The sequence below is a fragment of the Vicugna pacos genome, chromosome 22 (genome assembly GCF_048564905.1).
Source record: "Vicugna pacos chromosome 22, VicPac4, whole genome shotgun sequence".
NCBI lineage: Eukaryota > Metazoa > Chordata > Mammalia > Artiodactyla > Camelidae > Vicugna > Vicugna pacos.
The window spans coordinates 30089041-30095148 of record NC_133008.1 but is presented as its reverse complement, the minus strand read 5'-3'; positions in this window follow the sequence as shown (position 1 = coordinate 30095148).

Genomic DNA, 6108 nt, shown 5'->3' with positions numbered 1-6108 from the left:
TCCTGTCCCTTTAGTATTGCCCCCAGCCCCTGACAACCACTAACCCACTTCTGTGTCTGGGGACTGGCCTGTTCTGGACGTCTCACATCCATGGAGTCACACACTGTGTCCTTCTGTGTCTGCTTCTCTCCCTGAGCACCGTGCTCTCAGGGCCCAGCCCCGTGGAGCGGGTGTCAGGGCTGCTCTCCTGGTCATGGCTGAGTGATGCTCCCGTGTGTGGAGGGACCACATTCCGCTTATGAAGTCCTCAGCTAATGGACAGTGGGTTGTCTCCACTTTTGGCTGCTGTGAATCATGCTGCTGCAAATGAGGGCAGGTGTTAAGGTAACCGAAGGAGGTTTTGATTAGTGCCTGTCCACCCACAAGTGATACATGGGGACCTTGCATTTTCTGGGGGTAAGAAGCACACCCTAAATTGCGCAGAGAGAAGGAGCGCCCCAGGCACAGCCTGGCACCTGGGCTCTCTGGGTGTCTGCTGGATGCTGGGAAAATCCTTTCCCCACCCCCACCCAGTTGGCCCCATTATCAACCCGGAACTTCAAAAGGGAGGGGTCTGAGATGCTCCCAGAACCTCAGAGGCTGACCCTGGGGGTGGCACAGAGCAGCAGGGCTGGCAGGCTGGTAACACGGCCCCTGGAACATGGCCCCACCCTTTTAATGAGAAGGAGAGCTGGGGTAGGAGTGGGCAGGCCGAGGGGAGGGGTGGGGAGGGAGGAGGAGAGGGAGGAGGGGAGGGGCGTCCTCACATCCAGGTGGGCGGTCGGCTTCCCTGCACCTGTGCCCGGCTTGCACCTCCCCCTTGCTGGAGAGCGCCCGGCAGGGGAGGAGTCAGTCACACAGGATCCCATTCTTGCCACTCCGGAGCCACTTCCTGCTCTTTAACATGAGGTGAAAGCAGGAGACAGTGCACCTCGAGGTTCATGTGTACCGGGGAGACACCATCCCTCCGTGAAGAGGCTGCTCCCATTGGCCCCGCCCCCTCCAGCCCAGCTCCGGGTGCGGGGAGACCCGGTCCAGCAGCTCCCCAGGCGCTCGCCAGGCACCTGTTCAGCGTCTCTGGGGAGGCGTCCCTTCAGGTCCTCTGCCCACCTTTTTAATTGGGGCCACTGTCTTTTGGTTACTGAGTTGTAAGGATTCCCCACTACCACTTTTTTTTTTTTTGCTTTGTCAAGAATTGTAAGGATTCTGGGCACTGGACCAGTCTCCCATATAGGATTTGCAAATACTTTCTCCCACTCCGTGGGCTTTCTCTTCCCTCTCTTGGTGGTGTCCTTTGATGCACCCTGGTTTTTAATTTTGATCAAGTCCAAGTTCATCTGTTTTTGTTTGTGCTGCTTGTGTGTATGTATCATGTTGAAGAATCCACCGCCAAGTTCAAGGCCATGAAGATGGGCAATGGGAGAGTCAAAGGAGCAATCATGCTGAGGTGGGGGGTGTCTGGCAGCCCTTGGCAGGGGTAAGGGAAAGGCTGCCCTGAGCCTGCCCCCTCCCCACCCGTAACTCCTGCTTCAGGGGTTACGGGTGGGGATGGGGGAAATGGAAGAGGAATTCCAGAACAGGGAACAGCAGGTACAGAGACAGGATGCCAAGAGTGAGTGAAAGACTTGCACAGCTTCTCCCTGCTTTCCCCACCCCTCCCCTCCCCTCCTCCCCTCCTCCCCTCCCTCTTCTCCTCCCCTCCCCTCCTCCTCCTCCCTGACCCTGACCCCTGGGCAACCCTTACCCCTGGACCCTTGGCTCCCCCATGGGCATCAGGGGTGAGGTGGGTGATGTGGCTGCATTTACAAGCTTTCTGGGTCCCCGCTGCAAAATCCAGGGCTGTTATAGACGAAAGGAGATGGGTGGCCAGGCAGGGGGATGGCAGCTGACCTCAGTGCCTGACCTTGCAGGTGAGTATGGGGGTTGGGGGGTGGAATCTCAGCCACAAGGGAAGGTTATGTGGGGCGTGAAGAAGGCAGAGAGGCCTCTAGGAGGGAAGGTGACTTCTGAGCAGATCCCCACACGTGAGGGAGCAGGGGCAGGAGCTGGGCAGGTGCAGGTTGAAGGTGTGAAGAGGCTCACCGGTGAGCAGAGAGGAAGTGCGTCAGTACAGAGGGGGGTGGCTGGGGACAGGAGGGCTTGGCCTTCTGGGAGTAAGTAGGGACGTGGGGACGGAAGATAAGGGGCTAGCCTTCACCTCCATCTCCACCCAGGGCAGGCCACCTGGATGAGGGTGTTTGTGGACCGACAGATCTGAGCACTGGGTCCCAGGGGACCGCCTGCACGGGGGTCTCCAGTCCAAGGCCTTGCTCTGCCCTGCAGGCCCAGCTCTCTGTGACTCTTTGCAGGAGGACCTGTAACCTGAGGCCAGCTTCCCTGTGGCCCTGTATTCCTCCCTGGGCACCCATGCCTTCCTAGCTGGTGTGACCCCAAAGGGTGGCCATGGTGGGACTGGCCTGCACCCCTGTGGTGCTCTTCCTGAGTGTCCTGCTCCTTTGCTAACTCATCTTCCCAAACCTGCTCGTCTGAGGTCACTGCCCAGTTTGTAGTTGGCCACCGTCCCCACCATAAAGTTCCAGTTCTTAGCCAGACATCCAAATGACCTGGCTTCCCACTTGGCTACCACCTAATCCTGCACCCAAGGCCAGTGGGGGCTGAAATGCCAATACGCTTCTTTTTTGGTTTTGGGGGTTTTTTTCTTGGGAAGGGAGGTAATTAGGTTTATTTGTTTATTTATTTATTTCACTGTTTTTGTTTTTTAAATGGAGGTACTGGGGATTGAACTTGCTCTACAACTGAGCTACACCCTCCCCCTCTGAACAGGCTTCTGCTCGCCTGGTGGCAGTCAGTGCCCCAGTGCCCCTGCCCCAACCCAGCTCCACACTGGCCCCCAGAAATTGAAGGGTTAACACGAGGCATAGTGGGACAGATCTGACCCTCTTCGGAGCCAAGTTCCCTTCTAATGCCAGTTAGGAGTGCTCTGCTAGACGGTTCTTAAAAGATTTTGTACGCCGTCCCGCTGCCACGCCCTTGCTCACATGGGGTCCCCTGCCTGGGGTGCGCTCTCTGCGTGGAGGCCCAGTCTGCCAGGCGCTGCCTCTAGTTCTATGAGCTCTCTCCAGGGCACTGGGTGCTGCAGAACAGCCCCAGCTCTTTGCGGCCCACAGAGACAGTGACCAAGGGGAAACAGGGCTGCAGAGCTGTGAGCCAAGGTGGTGGGAAGGCCAGTCTCTGCACCAATCCCCAGTCACCAGGGCTCAGAGAGGGAAGATGGGGTTACTGAGATCAGCTCTGCCCACTTCCTGGGGTGCAGCCAGGGGGGAAGGGAGAAGGGATTTGGACTGCTCAGGAGAGGATCTACTCCTTCCTGGGGGTCAGCAGAGGCCATCGCATTTAGTCCACGATGACCCCCTGTCGGGGGGCGTGGCCTTCCCCAGGGGTGAGTGTCAGGCTGGGGGCGGCGGCGGGGAGAAGGCGGCCTGGGTCCCTCCCTCACCTGAGGCCTCTCTGATTCTCCAGGTGCTTCTCTGCGGGCCTCCTTCTCTCCCCGGGGAAGCCTGGGCAGAAACCTGAGCCTCCACCTCAGTTCAGGCTGCCATGGGGCCCTGGCCTCTCCCTCCACCCTCCTTCCTCCTCCAGAGCCACCCTGTCGTTGCCACAGGGACTGCAGAACAGGCAGGTCCTCCACCCACCTGGCCTGCGGTTGGAGGTGTGGCCTTCAGCCACCTGCAGCCTGGGCCCTCCACACCTGGTCAGCTCAGAGCCTGAGCCCTAGAGAGGAGGGTTGAGGTCTGGAGGGGCCCCTGCTGGTTTCGTTTTGAGGCAGTCCCTTCCCCTTCCTCACTCCCACTCCACCCGACCCCCGCTTTCTGGGAAACCCTGTCGCAGCTTCCTCTGAACTGAACTCTGTTAACCCGGAGTCCACTGAGTTCCGCCTCCCAGACCTGAGGCTTCCTGCCTGGCACACACCTCCACCCCTGGGCTGGCTGAGCACACTTCTCCTGATTCCTCACCTTCCAGAAGGTTCTGGGCTGCTCCTGCCTACATCCCCGCCACCCCACGCCACACTGTGTCCCAGGCTCTGGATACAGGAAACCTGGTCGCTTCAAGCAGGGCAGCCCCGGACACAGATGACCGAGGGTCTGACTTCTGCTACTGGCGACCGTGGCCTCCTACACCATTGGATGCGGGGAGGGGTGTGGGCCAAACCAGCTTCCCCCATCACTGCTGATGTGGGGGGGGGCTAGGTGAGGGGTTGAGCAGCATCCCTGGCCCCACCCAGTCAATGCCAGGAGCCCAGTCATGACAACCCCAGATGTCCCCAGACCCTGCCCAGTGTTCCCTGGGTTGAGGGGACAAGACGGTCCCCATTGAGGCCAAGTGGGTATGGCCAGCTGGGAAAGGACAGCACGGAAAGGCTTAGAGCTGTGCTGCCTGACATGCGGCCACTGGCCACATGTGGCCTCGAACACTCAAGATGTGGACCGCAGGAACTGAGATGCTCCCTGAAGGCAAAACATACCGTCTTGCCAAGACTTCGTACCAAAGAACAAAACAAAGCAAAAAACAAACAAAAAATCAAAATCAGAAGACCAGACTAATTTTCCGTATTGATTACAAAGTGAAACGGTAATATTTTGGCAATGTTGGGTCTAATAGAACATACCATCAAACTACCTTCACCTATTTCTTTTTCTTGTTTTGAATGCGGCCTCGAGGAAATTTACATCGTGCCTGCAGCTGAGTGATGCGCGTGCGTGGTGGGGGCACGGGGCAGCGAGACCCGCCTGACTCTGCCTGCTGGTTCCGCACATTTTTCTTTCCATTTCCCCCTGCCCCATCCCTGGAACGTGTGTTACACTCAGAGAAGGGACTGATCTGATCCTGGGTTGCCCGTGACCCTGAGCAAATTAAACAGACTATTTAGCTGGCTCTTACCCGCCAGCTGACGCACTGCTAGCCGGGGCCGGGGGTGCAGGCTGGAGGCACTCTGATGGAGCTGGGCCATCTTTTCAGGATCATCATTTATTCCTCAGTCACCTGTGAGCTGCTCAGGGCTCAGGGAGAGGAACCAGGTGGGGACAGCCTGCTCTCTGGGGACTCAGGGGACAGCACACGTGGTTTTGAAAAGTGCTGTTGAAAATGATGCAAACATGGAGCTGAAGAGAAACTTGCACCTACAAGACACTTGATATCTTCTTCCAAACCAGGTGCCAAAACAAAACGACAACAAAAGCAAAAAACCCAGGAGCAAAGAAAACCCAAAACCCAAAGGTAAGAACACCCATTGGGCAAGATTCCGAAGCTCTCGGATTCATTTTCTGATTGACTTGTCTTTGGACCCAGAGGTCAGAGGAGCACGGGGGGTCTCAGGGCCCCCAACACAGCAGCTGCACCATCTCACACACTTGGCCATCTTGGGGTTTAAGGAACAGCCACGAGAAACCTTGACACAGAACAGGGTCTCTCACAAGAAGCTTGGGAGGGCCTGGAAGCCCCCAGCAGCCTGGCTGCTGGACCCCACATTCTGCCTGGATCCCTGCATGTCAGGAGACCCCCAAACAAACAAATGTTACACATTTTAAGAACCTGCCCCCTCGGAACAGAGGACCTATAGGCTTGCCTGCCTGTGGCCACCCTTGGCCAGACCATGCACCAGGGGAGAAGGGGTGTGGGAGCAGAGGGTGCCAAGTCTAGGGACGTCCACAGGGAGCAGTGGGCAGGGGAGAGAGGAGGACCCCTGGCTGTCAATGTCAGATCTTGGTCTCCAAGACTCTGGAGCGTTCCCAGCTGACTCGGAGAGGGAAGGGAAAGAGCCACGTGTTGACATCTGGCTCTTTTTTGAGGGGCAGTGGGGTCCTGGCGAAGGAACCCAACAGTAGAGGATGCAGACCTGGCCGAGTGGAGCGGGTGGGCTGGGGGTGCCTGGACCCGTCTCTGAGGCCACACTGTGGGAGGTGCCTGCTTTTGAACCATCCCCCCACCTCCCTCACCAACCCTGGAGGCCTTACCCACTGGCCCCAAACTCCACACTGCTAGGACCCTGTCAGTGCGGCCTTCCTCCTTGCAAATGGGAGCCAGCTGTTGGCAGGAGCTGGTCAAGCCCAGGGCCTGATGGGTACAGGACTG